Below are 8,935 nucleotides of genomic sequence, written 5' to 3'. Positions count from 1 at the left end.
GCAAAATAACACAAATATTTCAGCCAGTATTACTTCCAAATTGAGTTAAATTGCAATAGGACTCATTTCAGTTGCCAGATTTACTGTGTTTTGAGCCCAAAACACTGTGAGGCATAATGTATGCAGAAATCACAGAATGTGCAAATGGGAGCCATGTAATTTACCACATATAGATAGCATCAGTCAGAGTTTGCGATCAGTCATGGGTCTAATGGCGAGGATTAGCTTTAAGAAGCTAAATGTAATGACTTCTCAACAATGATGGATGGTGTGTCTACATACATGACGCAGGAGATGATGTTCCCTTATTTTCAAAATGCTGCAGGTATGAGGTGTGGGTGGGTGTTTTTGTGTAACTACATAATTGGAGCAGGTAATGGCTGATTTTAAGCATAGTGAATATTTATTTATGGTCATTTAATGTGATCTGTGTTTGTTGGTGTACTCCAGTGATAATCAAATGTTGAGTCATGACCCGGTCTGATCTGGTACCAGTTGCTGCTTAGACTAGTCTTAAAAGTTGTTGTTTTTTTCTTCTTCCCAAGACTGGTCATATTAAAGTCATTTACATGAAAATGTATATTGGTCTAATTCAGTCTTGCTACAAAAGTAAGACTGATTACTAGTTGGTGAAACTTATAGGTTTATGCGACTTGCCCCTGATCTTGGGTAACGTGAGGAAAAAACTTTTGGAATTTACAATAGGGTTACATTTTTACAGCATTTATTGGTCTAGTTTAGTGTACATTTCTGCATGCATTATTGCTTATTCATGTTTCTTCATTATACATTAATGTTAATTAAAATAAAACTTGATGCAAATATATTAATTTATATTGGAGAAATTTCAATTCAAAACACAGCATTTAAAAGTATACACTTTATTACACAATGTAACACAATTGTTTTCACTTTTGTTGTTGTTGTTGTTTGTTTATGGTTCTTCTGTTGGTTTAGTACAGATGAGTTTTTGAACTAATTTTTTTTTTTAAGAGTATTTTGCTTTTGCAAGGATGGGAACATTCTAAAAGTGTCATTATAAAATGAATAGTTCCGGTCCTTGATTCTGATTGGTTGAGCCAAGTTCGAAGCTGTTGTAAATTACTCCATAAACATACACCTTTGTTTACATTTGTGCGTTGCTCGGCAACCACTTTGTTGGAACCACAACCGTTTCTGAGGAACTACATTGTTTGGTGGAAGAATAATGTTTTTATCAATATCATTACACTTTATTTGCTCTGTTTTATTTTGTGAAATTACAACATATATGAAATAACCGTTTTATAAAAGCAATAATCCCTGTGAAGCCGTGGTTTACAGTGAATTTATAACAACAAAGGAGCGTTGTCAGGCATGACGCAAAGCCTTCTTGTGTCTTATTGCTTTAGTAACATTGTGGAATATTCTGTAATCTAGTGCTTTCTGGACATTCCAGAAAATCAAAAGCGTACACCTCTGAAGTTTTGGATGACTCCCTTTTGGTAACTGATTATGTTAAACTGTTGTTAACTCGGTATTATGCATGTACAATGTAGTTGTTATGCATGAGTAATAACAGATTAGCTTGTATAAATTTTCATGAGCACTGTTAATGATACACAAGCAATGTTATTTTCATATTCAGCATGTCAAACTTCATAAAGAAACATTAAAATTAAAAGCGAAAAGTTTCATGTTGTTATATCTAGCTATAATAAAAATATAGTAATGTTTAAACTCTGTACTTATTTGCTAATTGACACATTGTGCTGTTGTTTATACATTTTCAACTGTTAATGACAAACATTATTTGACCTCTTGCATGGTTATTTACTTAAATTATTATTATTATTTTTTTTAAGAAAAGATACTAAAGCTGTCACTGGGGCAGTACCCTTTCAGGAAGTACAATTTTGTGACTTATTTACCCGTAAGGGGTGCATATTAGTACCTTAAAGGTAAGTATTACCTAAATTGTAGACATAAATGGTACAAATTAGTACCTTTTAAAAGGGTACTATTCCAATGACAGATTTTCTGAGAGTGCACTATAATTTAGTTTTGCCACGGTGTTGGTTCACCTCTTGATCTTGAATTTAGTTCTGTAGAAAGTCCAGTTTAGTTTCACTGTATAAGTATCATTTAATATTGTTATCCCACTGTAAGATTCACAGCTCAGAGATTCACTTTGAAGTGGGGGATGGGAGGCCTTTTGCAGATGCTGTTGGGTATCTTGGCCATTAGGGGGCAGTGCAGCGTGTTGGGTTTCTTTTAGGTAGGACCACTCACTCACTGCAAGACCAGATTAACAACCCCCATGAAAACACCACGTTTGTCATGACTCTTGATGGAAAGAGTGACCCAATTGCTCACACACATATATAAGCGAAAGCGTGTGTGTGCGAAAGAGAGCCCACATACTCGCTAAAGACTAAAGACCATCTATTGCTTTTCACTGCTGCTATCAGAAACAGATTCTCCAACCGAGAGACTGTAAATACAAAACCCCGCCATTAATCTTTCCTTCAAAAGCGTTGCGGTACAAAACGATCCTCTCTCTTGAAAACTCTCACATCTGTGCGTAGCACGCCAACTCCAGCCTCCGTGCATCTCAACAACAGAAAGGTATAAATTAGCATGATTAATTAATGAGATAAAGCTATTTCTCAGATGTAATTTGGCATACAATGTAATATCACGTAGCTCTGCTCGGTAATAATACATCATAATAATTCACAACTCCTGCACCACGGCGAGGGCCTCGGCAGGAAGTAGCATGATTTAGCGTGGCGTCATCAGTCAAACCGCTGCTGCGAGGTTCATATTTTTTTCTCCTAGTCAGGCCGCGGGGCGGAGAGAGGAAGGAAGCCCCTCTTTCCCTTTTGTGCTTTATGGTACTTTTTAAACTGAGCTTTTTAGCTTAGCTTTATGGGTTGGCTAGTCTGGAGTGCGTCCCTGAGGGGAAACTAACTGGGCTTCCGGCGTAAAGGCAATCTTTTATGCTGGTATAGTTACATGCAGCGGCTGAGATCTGGAACACACACACTCTCGTACCTTTATGGAGTTTCACTGTTTACACTTGGAAGGAACCTCAGTGTTGACATGAAATATAGCTGCCCGTTTTTGGTTTGAATACGAGGTAAATGTCACTTTTAATAGTCTCAACTATGTGTGAAGTTGACGTTCTCCGTCGGGGAGCTCCATTCAGTCAGACGTTCTTGAGGAGGAGGTTGGAGTAGGTTTGGCATCGGAGGTTCAAATACCTCCTTATGCTGCAGTAGCCTTAGTTTATAAAAAAGCAAGTATGTCCAGGATAGCAGACCTAAAGAAGACCTGATTATGGAGTGTGGTGTAAGATATGGTCCTGGTTGGATAAATCAGATGACAAAAGCAGAAATGTATTATTTTGTTTGAAATAAGCAGAGAAAGTCAGACAAAGAAAGTTTGACCGTGGCACTCCATAGTAGTATGGGGCAGGGTTTTATAGTTTCACGAGTTCACACTTACATATATTTAGCACGAGTTACGTAATGCGTATTTGGCGAGTATGGTAATACGTAGTTGGCGTGCTGTCCTGGGGAAGGGCTCTGAGCTCGGGAATGGCCCGAACCCAGAGTATCCCCCCGTGGTATGGTGAGAACTTAGTGATATTGGTGGAGAAGGGGTTGTGGAGGGATGCTGATAGACCGTCAAATGAGTGGAGGTATGTCAGCTGTATTTATGTCCGTGAGTTGATTGACTTGATTGCGTACCACTTGTGTTTAATTAGGCTAAGTATCTGACGTGCTCCTCCCGAACTTTGTTAATAAAACATCATTTAGAATTTTTTTATTCATTCATTATTTACAATTTAATTTAATTTAGTTTTCAGTCTATTGTTGTTGGATTTTAATTAGCACAGTTGACATTAATGTGTTAAATGGCATTATTTTAAAGTGTACCGATAAAAAATGTTTAATTATTATTACATTATTATAAATATATTCTATTATTTATATATACAAGTATAATATATCTTTCCATTTTATTTACAAAAAATGTTTTCTTTAGTTTTAAATTTAGTTTCCTTCAATGATAATACCACTAAAATGTGTCGGTTTTTTGGACCAAAATTGCACTTTTATGTCCTGGGATTTAATTTGCAGCAATTGTTTCACTAGAGTTGTACATATGCTATTTCAACGCTATCTCACGACCAATTCGTACGTATTTTACGAGGTGGCTAATTTGTACGATCTCACTCGTACGATTTGTCTAAACCCCAGTGACGGGTAGGTTTAGGGGCGGGGTTAGGTGTAGGTAATTCGTACAAATTCATAAGAATTGGCAACTCGTAAAATATGTACAATTTAGCAAAAATCGTATGAATTTGTACGAGTGAGGTCGTACGAATTAGCCACCTCATAAAATATGTACGAACTGCCGTGAGATCGGGCTGGCTGTTTTGAAGATTAAATGTAAAGATTGTTATTTCTGTATCACTAACGTCAGTAGACAGAATTGCAAAAATGACTGTTTTCGAACATTTCCCCTGCTGTAATTGGAGGAACAAGCAGGTAGTCCCGCCCCAGTCTCAAAGAGCAAATTACTGTGTGGATGTTAAGTTGCGCAGTGTTATGATAGCATGCTAGTCCTTGTATTTTTGAGGGAGTCAACTTACAGATGGCTTGTGTCTGTTTTTTTATAAAAAGTATTTTATTGTAGAGAGTACTTTAGCCTTGATAAATATAAATGGCGACGGCTTATTTGTAATGTTTTAGGTTTTTGTTGTCATACATTTCAGACCAAGCTATTTTTACAGCTTCACTTTGGCAGATGGACTTTCTGAACTAGGTAATGAATTTTGATTTCTTAAGGTTACAGAATGATTTCATACACTAAACTCCTATTTCAAAAACTTTTAATCCTCATGATATGACGACTGCAAGAGTTAAAACATTGCTCGGGGGAAAAACAGCCACTGAACACCTGAATGAGTGTTGTTGGATCACTCGGTTGCACTATGCTTGAGGTAATCACTGAGACTGTAGAAGATGCTGGAAACCTTTCCAGGAGTCTGACATTTCCTTTATGCTGAGATTGATGAACTTAAACATATCAATTATGTACACAGGTTGTGAAGATCATTGTTGGTCATTGATAAAAGCATCCTGTGGATATAAATGCTTGTGGGAGAAATACCGAGAGAGATGAATCGCTGAGACGGAGAGAGATGGATTGCAGAAGATGAAGAAATGTAAACGGAGGGAGAAAATGACAGAGTGCCGCAAGTCCCGCTCTCGCAGACTGGAGGTTAAAGATCATTTGAAATGTATAAATGGCTGCTAAAAGACAGTGGGACTGCAAGAGAAGAGACGTTAGAAAGCAATACACTATAAGACAGGGCCATCTCATAAGGAAAATGTCGCTGTTGTGACTTTTATCTGTGCATCATCTGAACGTCAGTCTGATGACATTCTCACATTGGTTCAGAGGACGTGGGAAAGCCTCTGCCGTCTCTGAACGTTATCGTGTATGAATGATGGAAAACAGGGAAATGGCTTCAACTTGAATGTGTTTTATTATACTTGTATTAAAACTATAGATTTATGGTACTGTTATAGGCCCTATAGATATTTTTAAGGCCCTGATCCCACCGCTGCCTTTAACTCCATCTTCTCTCTTTTATTTTTATATATACTGTATATATGTGTGTGTGTGTGTATGTATATATATACAAATGTATATCCGAATATATCCCAAAAAAAACTTTATTATTTTGTATGTGATTAGAATGAATAAATAAATTATTTTCAGCCCTAAAAGTTGGGAAAAGAGCTGAAAAACATATAAAAACATAACCTACTTGCATTACAATAGCTATGTTGACATGTAACTAAATAATCCATTAAAGGGATAGTTGACCCAAAAATGAAAATTCTGTCATTACTCACAGTCCTTCATGTTTCAAAGACCTTCGTTCTTCTTCGGAACACAAATTAAGATTTTATTATTTGCTGAAATCCAAGAGTTCTTTGACCCTCCCATAGACAGCAACGCAACTGACACGTTTAAGACCCAGAAAAGTAGTAAAGACATTGTTAAAATAGTCCATGGGATATCAGTGGTTCATTTTATGAAGCTACGGGAATACTTTTTGAATGTGGTAGTTCCCTTGCCATATATGCAGGGTCAGAAAGCTCTCAGATTTCATAAAAAAAAAAACCTTAATTTGTGTTCTGAAGATGTCTTGCAGGTTTGAAACAACATGAAGGTGAGTAATTAATGACTGAATTTAAATTTTTTTGTTCAACTATCCCTTTAATATCAGATTGATGGCTCAACTAGACCAACAAAAACAAAAAATCTAACTGAAGTATTCCATTTAAATTTTGATCAGTTTGGAAGGCTGTTGTAGAAAAATTCGGCATGTAAGTGCTTGATTCTACATATCTTCTAAACTGGATTAAAAAAATACCTTAAGTGTGTGCACATTTATTTATGTAATATGAGCTGGTCATTGCAAGCTAAAAAATGTCAACTTTAGTTTTGTCATCAAGGTAAAGAATACATTTATACTTATGGTTGCTCCATTGACAGTATCACAGTGACTTTTTCCAGTTTCTCACTGTGCATACACTGAAGTTTTGTTCATGTAATGCTCATGTAAATGAGTATGCAAATCTGATTGCAACGTTTACGGTTCATGCAAACAGAACTTTCAGAATGTGAAATCATGTGAAGAATGTGAGTGCATGTAAACAAAACTAATAAGCTTGACATTAAAAACAGGCAATGGCTGTCTCAAGTACATTGCATGTATTTCAGTGCATCATTGCATGACTATCAGTCAAAATCTTTGGACACACATGACTGATTTCATGTGATTTGTAATTCATTTTATAGGTAAATATAATCTGTGACTTTTTTACTGAACTATGTTTTGGTTTAGTTTGGAGTTTGGTTTGATTTGGTTGCTTGGCCCAAATAAGAAACAGCAGTCAACAATTCCCTACCCAAATTAAACTCTTTTATTACTGTTTTACAAGCATCATGAAGCTAGTTGACAGAATGTCCAGGGTGTGCAAAGCTGGAATCTAGACTAAGGGTGACTACTTTTCAGATGTCAAAGAATGAGTAGGTGTGTCCAGACTTCCTTTGATTGGTACTGTTTTTGTGCATACCATTTTGTGTGTGAACTGAGTAGTGTGTTTGTGTACACACACAAAAGCACATATTTACACTGACCCACAAAAATAAAGACAGAAGCACTACATAGTTAACAGGTGGCTGTGCCATTCCTTCAGCCCTCTTACATTAACAAGAGCTGAAATCCCATCAATGAATTTTTTTGTGTTTTGTCTTTTCAGAGTTTCTTTCATGAAAGTGAAAGCACTCTCCCTGTACAGGTGAAGACAGATGCCATAAATTCCCTTCCTGTCTTTGTCTGTCTGCACATTCAGTATCACTCTGCTGTGACATTCAGGTGGTGTCATAATTACATGCATGATGTAATGTCACTTTGTTGGCTAATGAGGTAATTTGATTACTACAAACAAAGCCAGTAGTTACAGTAATTCACTGTTACAAACTAATGTGAAGTTTCTCAATCATCCAGGTCAGGGATTTCCAGACCTTAGGTCAGCTTGACCTAAAATATTTGCTTTAAAAATATTAAAATAGATTTTAATAAACAGTGCAGGTAAACAAGTAAAGAATGTACATACATACATATTGATCTAACTTGTTGATTTAAATAGGACATTCTTGTACCATATTAATATAAAACTACTAGTGCTGGGCAATGATTAATCGCATCCAAAATAAAAGTTTTTGTGTACATAATATACACACGTGTACAGAATTGTTGGTACCCTTGGTAAATATGAAGATCAAAGAAGACTGTGGAAATACATCTGCATTGTTAATCCTTTTGATCTATTTTTTATTTTTTTTAAATCACAAATTTGAACCTTTCATTGGAGAATATTTTTTTTTAAATTGGGGGAAATGTCATTATGAAATAAATGTTTTTCTCTAATACACATTGGATACAATTAGCTGTACCCTTTTATTCAATACATTTTGCAACCTCCATTTGCCAGTTTAACAGCTCTAAATGTTCTCCTATAATGCCTGATGAGGTTAGAGAACACCTGACATGAGATCAGAGACCATTCCTTCATCCAGAAGCTCTCCAGACCCTTCAGATTCACAGCTCCATGTTGGTGGTGCTTCACTTCAGTTCACCCCACTCATTTTCTACAGGGTTCTGGTCAGAGAACTGTAATGGCCATAGCAGAAGCTTGGTTTTGTGCTCATTGACCCATTTTTGTGTTGTTTTTGAGGTTTGTATTTGGATTATTGTATGGCTGGAAGATCCAAACATGGCCCATTAAGATTTCTAACAGAGTCAGTCACGTATTGTTTTTTTTATCTGTTGGTATTTGATAGAATCCATGATGCCATGTGTCTAAACAAGATGTCCAGGACCTCCAGGAGAAATACAGTTGGGCAAAAAAGTATTTAGTCAGCCACCAATTGTGCAATGAGAGAGGCCTGTAATTTTCATCATAGGTACACTTGAACTATGAGAGACAGAATGGGGGGAAAGAATCCAGGAAATCACATTGTCTGATTTTGAATGAATTAATTGGTAAATTCCTCGGTAAAATAAGTATTTGGTCACCTACAAACAAGCAAGATTTCTGGCTCTCACAGACCTGTAACTTCTTTAAGAGGCTCCTCTGTTCTCCACTCGTTACCTGTATTAATGGCACCTGTTTAAACTCGTTATCAGTATAAAAGACACCTGTCCACAAACTCAAACAGTCACACTCCAAACTCCACTATGGCCAAGACCAAAGAGCTGTCGAAGGACACCAGAAACAAAATTGTAGACCTGCACCAGGCTGGGAAGACTGAATCTGCAATAGGCAAGCAGCTTGGTGTGAAGAAATCAACTGTGGGAGCA

At 36.6% G+C, this 8,935-nt stretch overlaps 1 long non-coding RNA gene across 1 annotated transcript; it reads left to right on the top strand.

The window, feature by feature from the left end:
* The first annotated feature begins 2,768 nt into the window (after positions 1-2,768).
* On the top strand, positions 2,769-5,953 carry LOC306854167. Its single transcript, XR_013782804.1, has 3 exons — positions 2,769-3,121; positions 4,766-4,993; positions 5,096-5,953. It is a non-coding gene; the product is annotated as an uncharacterized lncRNA (long non-coding RNA).
* The last annotated feature ends 2,982 nt before the right edge of the window (positions 5,954-8,935 follow it).

Source organism: Barbus barbus (assembly GCF_936440315.1).
Source record: "Barbus barbus genome assembly, chromosome: 3".
Taxonomy (NCBI): domain Eukaryota; kingdom Metazoa; phylum Chordata; class Actinopteri; order Cypriniformes; family Cyprinidae; genus Barbus; species Barbus barbus.
Note: the sequence above shows the minus strand (reverse complement) of the source record. Positions and strands in the feature narration are given on the sequence as shown.